This window comes from Urocitellus parryii, chromosome 4 (assembly GCF_045843805.1).
Source record: "Urocitellus parryii isolate mUroPar1 chromosome 4, mUroPar1.hap1, whole genome shotgun sequence".
NCBI classification, from domain to species: Eukaryota; Metazoa; Chordata; class Mammalia; order Rodentia; family Sciuridae; genus Urocitellus; species Urocitellus parryii.
In genome coordinates, this window is record NC_135534.1 from 93,665,704 (window position 1) to 93,677,963 (window position 12,260).

Below are 12,260 nucleotides of genomic sequence, written 5' to 3' on the forward strand. Positions count from 1 at the left end.
ATTACTTTCATGCCTTACTTTCAGAGGAGCACATTGTTCTCATTTTTTTGATAGGCACTTGCTCTACTCCATAAAAAAGGAAACTATTTGCATTTCCACTCTCTGTAATCCATATTATTCAGTTTTATATAGATGTTTATTTTAGCAAAATACTCAATAGATAATTCATTCATTAATCTGCTAAATATCCATGACAAGTGAGTACATCTTCCCTTGTTTTGAAAGTGAGGTTAACATTATCTTTCAGAATAGCCACTAAAAGACTGAATTCCTGAAATGCAATATGAACATGTCCAGTCACTTAAGCCACCTTTTAAAATTCATTTTTCCATTGTAGAATACAACATGCTCCCCAACAGATCATTTTTCTGTGACTATAAATAGGACATATTTACCTAACAAAAAATAAAAGGAAAAAAATCTAAATGGGAATTCTCCTCTTACCTGAATCACTCCACCAGTTATCTTCTTAGAGAATTCTTATTGATAATCCTTTAGAGAATGAATAAAAACAAAAATAAACCTCTTTGTCTCTCCTAAAGCAAAATTCCTCCCAAGACTCTCTTTAATTAATCCAATGTCATACGTTACATTTCTGAATTCCTAAGAAAACATCATTACAAATTAGCTTCTTTTTCTTGGAAGGGATTCTAATCATTCTGGGAAAGAGAAATACAAATCCCAGCAAAAGTATATTTTCCTTACTTGCAAGCCATTTTGCAAAGATCTACAACAAAGAAGAGATGTAAAATAGTCAACCTGACTCATATTTTCAATTGCAGGCTTTGTTCTCTTGGAAAAGAAATGGGTCATTGGTTAACTGTACAGTAAAATTAAAACCAAATTTATGTACTATGGTTCACCTCAAACATACGCCTGGTATAGAAAAAGAATAAATGTTGTGTCTTAAACTATTTAAGGGCATGCATACCCATAAAACTAATGTATGAAATTCAGTGTCATCACACAAGTGTATAAAATGCATATGTAGCAATGACTGAGGGACAATAGGTTGAGCACTGCCAAGCTTTTACTAGTGTAATTATTTTAAAGGGACATGAGTACAGTACTAGTGTAATTATTTTAAAGGAACATGATATAATTTGCAGGTGGCTGATGCTTGTACTGGAGTATGAGATACCAGGCAGCCATATCAATAATCTAGTACCTTAGGTTTTGTAACACTTTGCATAAAGCAAATGTCAACTGATTTGGTTGGTTAGATGGATAAATGGATGGATAGGCAGATGGATGTTTGAGGCAGATAGAGAAGTTTTCAAAGATCTTGAAGCCAACATGAGTAACAAGAGGAAACTATTGCTATTCCACAATAACATATAGAGAAAAGAATGAAGAAACTCTTTTCAGTTTACTGTAGATGGAAAAATTATCTTATACACACAGGAGTCATTTTGTTTGTGTGTTTGTGGTGGTAATGGTTATTTTTTGTACTCACTAACTAATACTATTATTAAAGGGAGCTGTGGAGCCTGGGTTCACTGCTAACATGGATCTGGTGAAAGAAGGAATGCACACTTGACTTTCCATTCCATTGCTCCCTTGGCAGCTCATTCCTTTGAGCTACCAAAGTATTGAAATGGAAAAGATGTGTGCTTGCTGAAACACCTTGAGCAAAATTCTTGTCAATTTCAATCAGCTGCCTACTTAGGAGTTTGGAGCCAGCCAAGGAACACAAGGTAGGAAGTTAGGCATGAATGAGTTTACATCAGAGGTATCTCTCCTGGAGCTCTAGAACTGAGGCATTAAAACTGTTGCAGCCCTTATTATTTAAAAAGTTGGGTTTTTTTTTAATTTAAAGAAAGTTAAAGGATTAAAATTTAACAGTATGTTGGTTGTTTCTAGAATAAGAAAACTGAACTTAATGTTTAAATTGTGAGTTTGGTAATTGGTGCAGAAAGTTCTAGTTATCACCCAAAGGGCAGGAATGACTAAATACTATCCTCCACTTTCCCTGTCAATCATTGTATATTGAACAAAATTTTGAGTTATGATTGTCATTTGGAACCATCAGAAGAATTAGGTAATAATAGAGTCCTTCCATGAGCTGCCATGCTTTGAGAAATTAGGATTTCTGATCATTGGTGGATATTCCTCTCATCAAAATAGTAATCCTTCTTTGTACACATAAATGCTGTTAATTTTTCTTAGTATTAGAAACAGCTAATCATTGGAAAAATATGAGCTGGAAAAATGAATGTATAATTATGAGCCACATAAGAGTAGCAGTAGAGTTTATTTAGTTCTCAGGACATGTCTTAGCAGACAACAAGACATAACAGATCATATTCCTTTTAATAAATATGTATACTCAGTCTATTCTGCACACTAATGAGGAAGTCTTCCATTGGACTTTTTTTTTTTTTTTGAGATCCCTAAGTAAAAAGGTACACAGGTACAAACCATAAAGGTGGCATTTAGCTTTTTCCTTACAAATGACTCAGATAGGTTTTGGCTCTGTGGAACAGGGAAAGTCACTGGAAAAAAAAAAGGAGCTTTACTTGGCTTGGATAATTTTCCAAACAATGAGAATTGAAATTAAGTTAGCTGTACTATACTATATTTTTCTCAGCAACTAATATCCTTTAAAATTGCATTTGCTCACATTACTACAAAAAAAGAACCCTGCCAATTAGTCTTTCACTCAACCTCTTACATCCTAGAATCTCTCAGCAGTCCTATTATTGTATTTTTAATTTAAATACTGTCTTATGAAATGTATTTACCTGCTATTTGTGGAAAGAACCTCTTCTGCTTTTGTACACCGAAGAGCAAAATTTTGTCAGTGCATGGCATTCAGACCAATAATTTTTACAACAATATTTTAAAATTAGGGCCTAGTATGTTTAAATTGTGAGGTTTCTGGTAAAATGCCATTTCTGACTTTCCTCAGAACATTTAAGAATGCAACATTTTGCTGAGTCCACATGCCTACAGAGCAATCATTGTCAGAATAGCAACAAATGATCTCAGACAGCCACGCTCTTTTCAATTTGCCTAGAGTCTCGTGCCACCCTTCATCATAGTAAAAATTGTGTTCTTTCGTGTGGTAGACTTAAGAGTGAAATGTTTCTTGTATTTGTGATTATATCCAACCTGAGAAAATAAAGGGACTATGAAGTTATATGAGTTTTTTTTTAAATGAAAAAAGTATATTTCTTACTATTAATGAGGAAAGAAACCCTGTTCATGTGGGAAAAGCTCATATTTTTAACAGAAGTAAAGACCAACCACAGTAGGAAATGGGTTGGTTCTTGACTCATTCAAATTGTTTCATTTACACACTTTACTTGCTCAATGCCTTAGGAATTATGTTTTAAATTAATGCTTTAATATATGTCTTGGTTTACTCACTATCAAGTGGCTATCCACATTAATAAGAAGTATGCAGAAGGATTGAGTAGATAAATCTCCAACCTGTCATGCCACAGAAAAACTGCAGGATTTTGCAACATCACAGATTTCAGGCTCTCAACCTATTGCTGCTCCTTTGGAATGGTGTCCTGATCCACCTAGGGACATCTGGGATAAAGTGTATTTAGAGATTACCTGGATTTGAGCTATTCCATTTCTGAGAGGTTCATCCAGTGTTTTAAATAGAAAGGGATGTTGGTTCCCAGAGGACAAATGGCCGTGGACAGATCTATGTTGTTTGGTTTTTCCTCCTGGGTCAGAGCCTTGTTGCTGGAATTGAGACCTGCTCTTCATTTTTCATCCTGTTGATCACACTGTGATTTGGACCTATATTTAGGAGCTTTTTACATCTAGGCAATTGTCTCTATTACATGGCCTCCTTCAATTTCATAACAAGATGCTCACTACTAAAGGTAGGATGGTTTTAAATAAAGACAAAATTCCAGTTTTTCTATTAGTGACTCACATTTATTTCTGAGAAGCACCAAAGAACCGAGAGTACCCCTCCTCCTTCTCCTGTTCTCTGCTTGAATTTGCATTTCCTTCTTTCTCCCCTCTATTCTCACAGAGAAGCAAGGAAAGTAACAGGTTCAAAATTCTTACAATTTAATATTAAGTTTAGCATAAAATCTAGGAACATGTGTTTTGTTATTTACAAAAATAATTTATGTACTTGGACTCAAGTGACACATTAAGGAATACTCTATAATTGGATATGCTTCATTTGATTCTACAAAAATTTATTAATAGTGCGAAGCACTGTACAAAATTCAGAAGGTCCTCCCCTGGCATGGTTTACAACAAAACAGAAGAGAAAAACTACACAAATTAATTCTGCAATTATTACTCCTGACTCTTATATATTTTTTCTTTTGCTGGACCATTTTTCCCTGGGGTAATACCACAAGACACTAATTCTCATCCTCTCAGGCGTTGATAGTGGGTGTGAAAAGCTTATATGGCCCACTGCAGCAGAAATATTGGGAAAGGCTTCAGTCTTCATCCAAAAGATGCTTTACTCTCTTTATTTATTTATTTATTTATTTATTTATTTATTTATTTATTTATTTATTTTTGAGAGAGAGAGAGAGCGCTACTGCTTGAGCCACATCCCCAGCCCCGCTTTACTCTCTTTAGAAACACTCTTTCTTCACTCAAAATAATAATTTTTTCTCAAATATAAAGGTAGTGAAAATCAATTTTAGTAACTGATGCAAACTGAAAATTTTAAAAGAATATGTAAAATATGTAAAATATTAAATACTTAATATATATATATATATATATATATATATATATATATATATATACACTTATCCCTCTGAGACTTTTCCTTAATATCTTAACTCATGCTCTCTACCCTTTTTCCCAATTTGAAATCATGTGGTATATGTATTTTAGTCAGCATTTCTGCTGTTGTGACTGAAAGACCTCACAAAAACAATTTTAGAAGGAAAAGTTGATTTGGTGTACCAAGGTTTCAAAGGTCTCAGTTCATAGACAGCCAGCTCCATTGTTCTAGACCCAAGATGTGACATACATTATGGCAGAAAAGATTGGTAAAGAATAGCAGCTGAGGACATGGCTACCAGGCAGCAGAGGGAGTGTTTCACTCACTAGGTACTAAATGTAAACCCCAAAGACACTCCCCCAATGACTTATCTCCTCCACCCACTCCCTACCTACCTACAGTTACCAGTTAATCCATTCTAGTTTACTGATTAGGTTAAGGCTCTCCTCCATCATTTTACCTTTAAACTTTCTTGTATTGTCTCACAAATGAGATTTTGAGCTAATATCCAAACTATAATAATATGCAACTATGATACAGCAAAACTTTTCAATACTAGAAAATTACATAGTTTTCAATATTCCTCTACTCTTACATTATTGATATGAGAGTACTTTTGTGTACTAGTTTTTAGAAGGTTAGGACTCCTCATAGGATGTTGTAAATTGTGTTTCTTAAAGTTTGTATGAATTCATGTTTCTATCAATAGTACACAAAATTCCCCTCTCATTACACTCTTGCCAACATTGAATATTATGTCTTTAAAATCTTTTTAATTTCCAAGGTCAAAATAGTCAAATTTAACTTGCATTTCCTTAAAACTACATTTTAAATTAGATATATATGTGTAGGTATATATATACATAATATATGTATTTTATAAAGATATTATAACTATAGTCCATGTCCGTTGGAGTCTACAAAAAATACGTAAAAAATTGATAAATATTTAAGATTTAAACTCTTCATTCAAATTTACTTGCAAAGCATTGCTATAATGAAGTCATATTGCCAACAAACCTATATTCACACATTTACAATTTGTCACTTCTGTGAGTCAACTCACTTAAATGAATCTTTTTTAAAAACTTTTACTTAATTAAATATTAACACTTTAAGAACTATTACAGGTTAGTTTTGGTGACCACCCATAATCACTTCCCAGGCAAGAGATCTGGACACTGGAACCTTTCAATGTATAAAATTGAAGAGAGAAAACTGATCAAAAAGAGAGGGAGAAACCCCTTCAAATTACATACAAACGTCTCAGTAGTGAGCAATCATGAGAAAGGAAATGCTGGAAAAGTACTTGACATTTAAATGTCAATTTAATCAAATTATGCAATTTTAAAATGTAGCTGAGCATAATGGGCTCTTTAAATTGTTTAAACCATGTCTTTTTCTAAAAAGGTATAGAAATTGAGCGTTTTGGTGTCTTAAACTGTCTTTTGAACCAACATCCTTAAAGAATTACTTAATGAATTAGATCATTATACTTTTAAAATAAAAATATAAGTTTTATGTTTGTCCAGAATAAAAGATATAACTATATATTTTATACCAAGTAATGATTGGTCAGAAATTGGTTCCCAGAGGACAAATGGCTGTGGACAGCTCTATGTTGTCTCTAATTTATCCTTCAGATAATGTTCTGAAGGATAAATTAGAGAATTTAGGTGCATGAATTCTAGGAAGAAAGATTAAGATTTTGAGGAAGGCAGGATAAAACTTCTTACTTCCTCACTAATTTATTTCCCTCAATTTTAAGTAGGAATTAACCTTAACCCCAAATTCCTCATTCCTGGTCTAGACTGTTCACTACACAGAGAACTAATGAGAACTAATTGTCTTGCTTGGGCTTCCTGATTTATCAGGTTTTTTTTGTAGAACTCTGAAAAATAGGCAGTGATCAGAACAAGATAGTCAGGGAAATAGTCGATTTAGTTCTTTCCTAAAGATCAATGAAACTTTAGCTACAGGCACGAATATTAATAATATACAGTATATTCTTCACTTCTATATTGATAAAAAATACATAATTCCTATGTTGTTGGAGAAAAATGAAATGCTATTTTTTGATCACCTTTCTGTCACAAAAATAACAAAGAAGTTGTCTGCATATGCTATTATGAGCATGAGATTTAGAAATCAGCATCTGAATTTTAATCTCAACTCTATTTCTTAGTTCCATGATCTTGGACAAGTCTTTGTGCTTTACAAATGTGGATAATTGATACCATTTATGATTTGCATGAGAATTAATTAGCATTATCCCACTAAACATGATAATGCATATAGAGTAATTAGCATAGTGCCTGAGTTAGTTAAGTCCTCAGCATTAGCTGTTTCTAATACTGTTCTTAGTAACTAGCAACATAGATCTGGCTCACTTCAGTTAAAAAAAATATATATATATATATTGCCAGGAATATTGGATAACTAGATCTAGGACAAGGAGACATGAACATTGCCCAAACTGAAAACACAAAAATGAGTGGCCAGTGAGGACCCTTGTGACATTGCTGGGTTTCAATACTGCACACAGCAGGCAGCCTCTTGCATCTGAACCTGTAAGGCCAAACCTTACAGGAGCCATAGAAGATACTGTGGTCACTGCCTCTCCATACTGTCCATATCTGTTTGGATTGGCAGATTCCTTATTTTGACCTATAGTAGTTACCATCTAATAATGAATCAAAAACCACACAATTCACTTGCAGGGTGGAAATTAATATAAAGCATAATTAACTCCTAGAAGGATGTTACGTGCTAAAAAAAGCAAATGAGGACTCTGAAATGTTCAGAATTAGCAAGTGTAAAGGCACAGCTATTACCTGTAGGCTGAGGATGGGTGACCAGCAAGGAATTAAATACCCCTCTCAAGGTTGAAATGGAGACTTCTTTGAAGAAGATGTGGCTATCAGGAGTTTTTGCCTTTAATTGGCAAAGCTCTTTGATACAAGGGTATGGGAGGGCCACAGTATATCCATAAAAGTGCTCTCTATGAATGGAGAGTGTGAGCCAGCAGAAGCATAAAAAGTAACAGAAGCAATGGGAGAGGAGTGTGAAAGTTTAGATAAGCAGCCCTGTGTTGCTGGATCACTTGGGAAGGAGATTCTTAGAAGCAGCCTTGGGTAGGGAGAAGAGTGGTTTGAAGTGCTACTGGAATTCCTCAGTGTGAGTTGCCATATTCTTAGATGGAAAAATAATGACAGAGGACCAAGCTCCAAAGAAAACCCCTTCCTGTGCCCTCTATAGAACCTAGTATTCTACCAGCTGACAAAGGACAATGCTTACTGGTTCCAGTACCAATAGCACAATGAAGGAAATGAAGGAAAGTAGATTTGAAGCTGAGAGGAAGTAAGTTGTAACTGGTATGTAAGTACATAGCTTAGTTTCCAGGGGGGCTGGTGAACAGTATCTGGCACTTTTAGGCTCTCAGACCCAAGGGGTGGTGAATTTTCTAAACATAGGCAAGTGTTTCAGATGTCAGGCAGCACGAAAGAAGGACTAACAACATTACCACTATCACTGCTATTAATTGAACAGAGCTTTAGAGTTTACACATTGCACTCACATACATTACCTCATTTTATGTGTCTAGATTTCCAAATTGTAGAGCTCATATTTAAGAATTCTATTTACATCTCATGTTTCATATCATCTTCTTTCCCATGCCTAAATTAACATCTTGGAGTAAATAATAAAGTGCATATGCAAAGAATCTTTGTCAGATATTTCATGATTATTAAAACATAAAATTTTACCTAACTGCACAAAATTAACAAAATCAGAGAAAATAAATATAATCAGTGAGATTTTCAGTTCACAGTATTGGATAAAACAAATTGTGCTGTCAATATATGTATACAAGTAGAAACGAATAGGACATATATATAATGCAGGCATGAAAATGATGTTAATTTGGAAGTTAGACATTAATAGGATCCCACCTAATATAGAATTTGTATATTCTTTGCATGTTTTTTTTTCTTTAAGTTATCTTTTTTAATTTTTACTTAATTAGTTACACATGACAGTACAATGATCTTGACATATCATACATTTGAATCAAAAGGGGTATAATTTCTCATTTTTCTGAGTATACAAGTTGCAGAATCACATTGGTCATACAGTCACGTATATACATACAGCAATAATAGTGTCTATATTATTCTGCTGTCCTTCCTATCCCCCCCTCCCTCTCCCCTCCCCTCCCATCACTTCTCTCTAACACAATCTAATCTGACACATTTTTTTTTAATGTTTAATGAATTGTTTTTTTCAGTTTTCATTCTTTGGTTTCTTTAATTTCTTAGGACATCTACTTGTTCCTGGCATGATAAATCTGCCCAAACAGCATTTGATACTAATAAGTATACGTCTTTTTAAATTTTTTTTTAGTTGTAGTTGGACACAATGTCTTTATTTATTTTTATGTGGTGCTGAGGACCAAACCTAATGCCTACCACTGAGCTACGGACCCAGTCCCACTCTTTTTTAAATAATTTTTTTTAGTTGAAGATGGACATAATATCCTTATCCATTTATTTATTTATTTATTTATATGTGGTACTGAGGATCAAACCCAGGGTCGCTACCACTGAGCTACAGCTTCAACCCCAAGCACCTTCTTTTTGAAACACATTTTTCTGTTGGATTCCATGATATCACACTGAGCTTGTTTTCACTTCTCATGCCTTGTCTGCTAAGACTCCTTTGATGGCCCTTTGATGCCCTCTTCTATAAAATTTCCTAGAGTTTTTTTCTGCTCTCAAAAATTCTGTGTTCCTGTGGGGGCGGGGGCGGCGGGTGTAAGTATCTCCAGTAATTTCTATCTTCACCTATAGACAGATATAGGTAGATATCTAGTTGTCATTTCTTTCTTCTTCACTTTCCTCCAAGCATTGCCAACTTATACAAAAATGGGCTCAATGAACCTCCTACAGTTTACCATACCTTTATGTGTGGGGAACATAGCAGTATTCAGCCAGTTGTTTTAGCAAGAGACCAAGATGTGAATTTGCCAAATGCTCACATATGACAGATAACCAAAATCTGTTAATTCTACTTGTTAAGTATTCACCTTGAGTCCAGGTATTTCTTTCCATCTTCTTAGTCTTCAAATTCTAAACTATCAACAGTTTTTTTTTTGTGTGTGTGTGTGTGTATGTGTGTGTGTGTGAAATGCTGCAATACTAGCTATCAAGTTTCACAAGAACCATTATTGTACCTGTTTAATCAATTTCCCACATAACAACTATCATTCTGAAGACCGCAAAGAGATATTTCACTATTCTGCTTCAGAATAGGAAATTGATGTCCCTGTGACACTAGGTCAAATTTCAGATCGAAACTTTCTTATGCTTTCTTAAGTACTTTCTTAATGTTTCTTATGCTTTCCTCTCAGACCTGGCTTTGTACTTCTTCTGCAACCATAGCAATCACTATTTTCCCTCCTGTTTTAGATACCAAACAAAATAATTTAATTTCTATAAATCTCTATAGTTTTCTTATATCTAAAAAGTGTTTCACCAACATGTGACTGGCATACTCCTAGATAAAACTCCAATTAAGTTTGCATCCTGGCAGCACTCCTTAATCTTTTTTTTTTTTTTTTTTTTTTTTTTGTAATACTGGGAATTGAACCCAAGGCTTAACTACATCCCCAGTCCTTTTTTTAAAATTTTTGATGTTTTTTGAGTTGTCAATAGACCTTTTATTTTATTTATGTGTGGTGCTGAGGATCAAACCCAGGTTCTCACACATGCCAGACAAGCACTCTGCCACTGAGCCACAACTCCATCCCTCCCCAGTCATTTTACTTTCTTCTTACCACCCCATCCCTTCTTTTCTTGACAGAATCTTGCTGAAGCTGGCCTCAAACTTATGATCCTTCTATGATAACCTCTGAGCAGCTGGGATTGCAGGCTTGCACCCTTGAGCCCAGCTGCCCTCCTCTTTTATAAATATTAATTGCACTGACAATATTAGTTCAATGTAAGAGTGAGGATCACAGTTAAATTCTTTTTTGGGTATTTCCCAACACTTATCATGGTATCTAACTTAGAGTGGATGCTCAATATTGCAGAATGAATAGTTATTCTAACCATGATGGAATTAAATTCTATTAAATAGAACATTAATTTTGCAAATTTTCAAAATAATAAAATGTGTTTTTCTTGTTTTTATGTATTCAGACATCCCAAAACACCTGAAACATAATATGCAAATCAGTTAAGTATATACTAGATTAGTATATAGCTATATTATATTAGTCAGCTTTTCATTGCTGTGACCAAAACACCTGACAAAACAACTTAAAAGGAAAGGTTTATTTTAACTCATTGTTTCAGAAGTTTCAGTCCATGGTCAGTTGGCTCCAAGATAGGGATATCACCAAGGCAGGGCAGAGGAAAGTTGTTCACCCTGTGACAACAAAGGAGCAGAGAGAAGAGAGAGAGAGAGAGAGAGAGAGAGAGAGAGAGAGAGAGAGAGAGAGAGAGAGAGAAGGAAATGGGGACAAGATAAATCATTCTAGGTGTGTCACCAGCAAACAATTTTCTTCAAGGAGGTCCTAGGCCCCTACAGTCTCTACTACTCCTCAATAATCCATTCAATTATGAATAATCCACTGCTGAGCTTGAGCTCTCATCATTCAATCATTTCCCATGCACCTCCTTCCTGAACATTGCTATATTAGGGAATAAGCCTTCAAAACGTAAGTCTTTAGGGAATATTCCAGACTCAAACTATAACATAAACTATAACATATATCAAACACAAAATATTATTCAAAATGATAAGCTCTAAAATTAAATGCTTAGAAACTTCAGCCTATGAAGTCTGCACATAATTTCAAGAAAAAGGAAAGAAAAATCAAGTTAAAAAAGAAAACACAGAAAAATCTGCCTATAGGCTCAGTGTAGTGAACCATGGTGTTTATATCTGTTTGCCTGTAAGTGAATGAGAGAAATAAGGCATTTCATTTGTCTTAGTCAACAGAAGAAAAAGAATAATTTATGTAGTATGCAAATATTACCAATTAAAGAATTGAGTAATTAGAATGCATTCAGACTCCATAGCAAAAAAGTCTATAGAAATATTTATTATTCTCTGTGAGAAAACATAAAAATTTATAAGATAGTTTAACTAATAATAATACATGGATTATTATTATTACATTTATTAGTGTACACTTTCCATGTTCACAGGTGTTGCCTCCTTTCAGAAACAAGAAATACACATTTACTTTGCATGTCTGTAAACTTATAAGTAGTTTCTTTCTGCTGAATTGTTCCCCTCATCTGAATGGAGTTTTCATCTCTGCTTTTTGTGTAAACTAAGAAAATCTGCTCACTTTGTCAGTGTCCAAAAGCTGGAGGCAGGTGACTGTACACCTTAGGGATTCCCATTCCTCCTTTGTGAGAAGTTTCAATTCATCTAAATAGTCTCTCAAGTCTCCTCCAGCCACAGAGTTCCATAATCCAGGCAAGATCATTTCTCCTGGGCACTAGAAGATACTCACTAACTTACT

The 12,260-nt window shown here is 34.4% G+C and overlaps 1 protein-coding gene across 9 annotated transcripts in view; it reads left to right on the forward strand.

Annotated features, from left to right (window-relative positions):
• Gria4 (glutamate ionotropic receptor AMPA type subunit 4) overlaps positions 1-12,260 on the forward strand; it is a 333,715-nt gene that overhangs the window by 90,258 nt on the left and 231,197 nt on the right. The gene's annotated exons all lie outside the window — the stretch shown is intronic.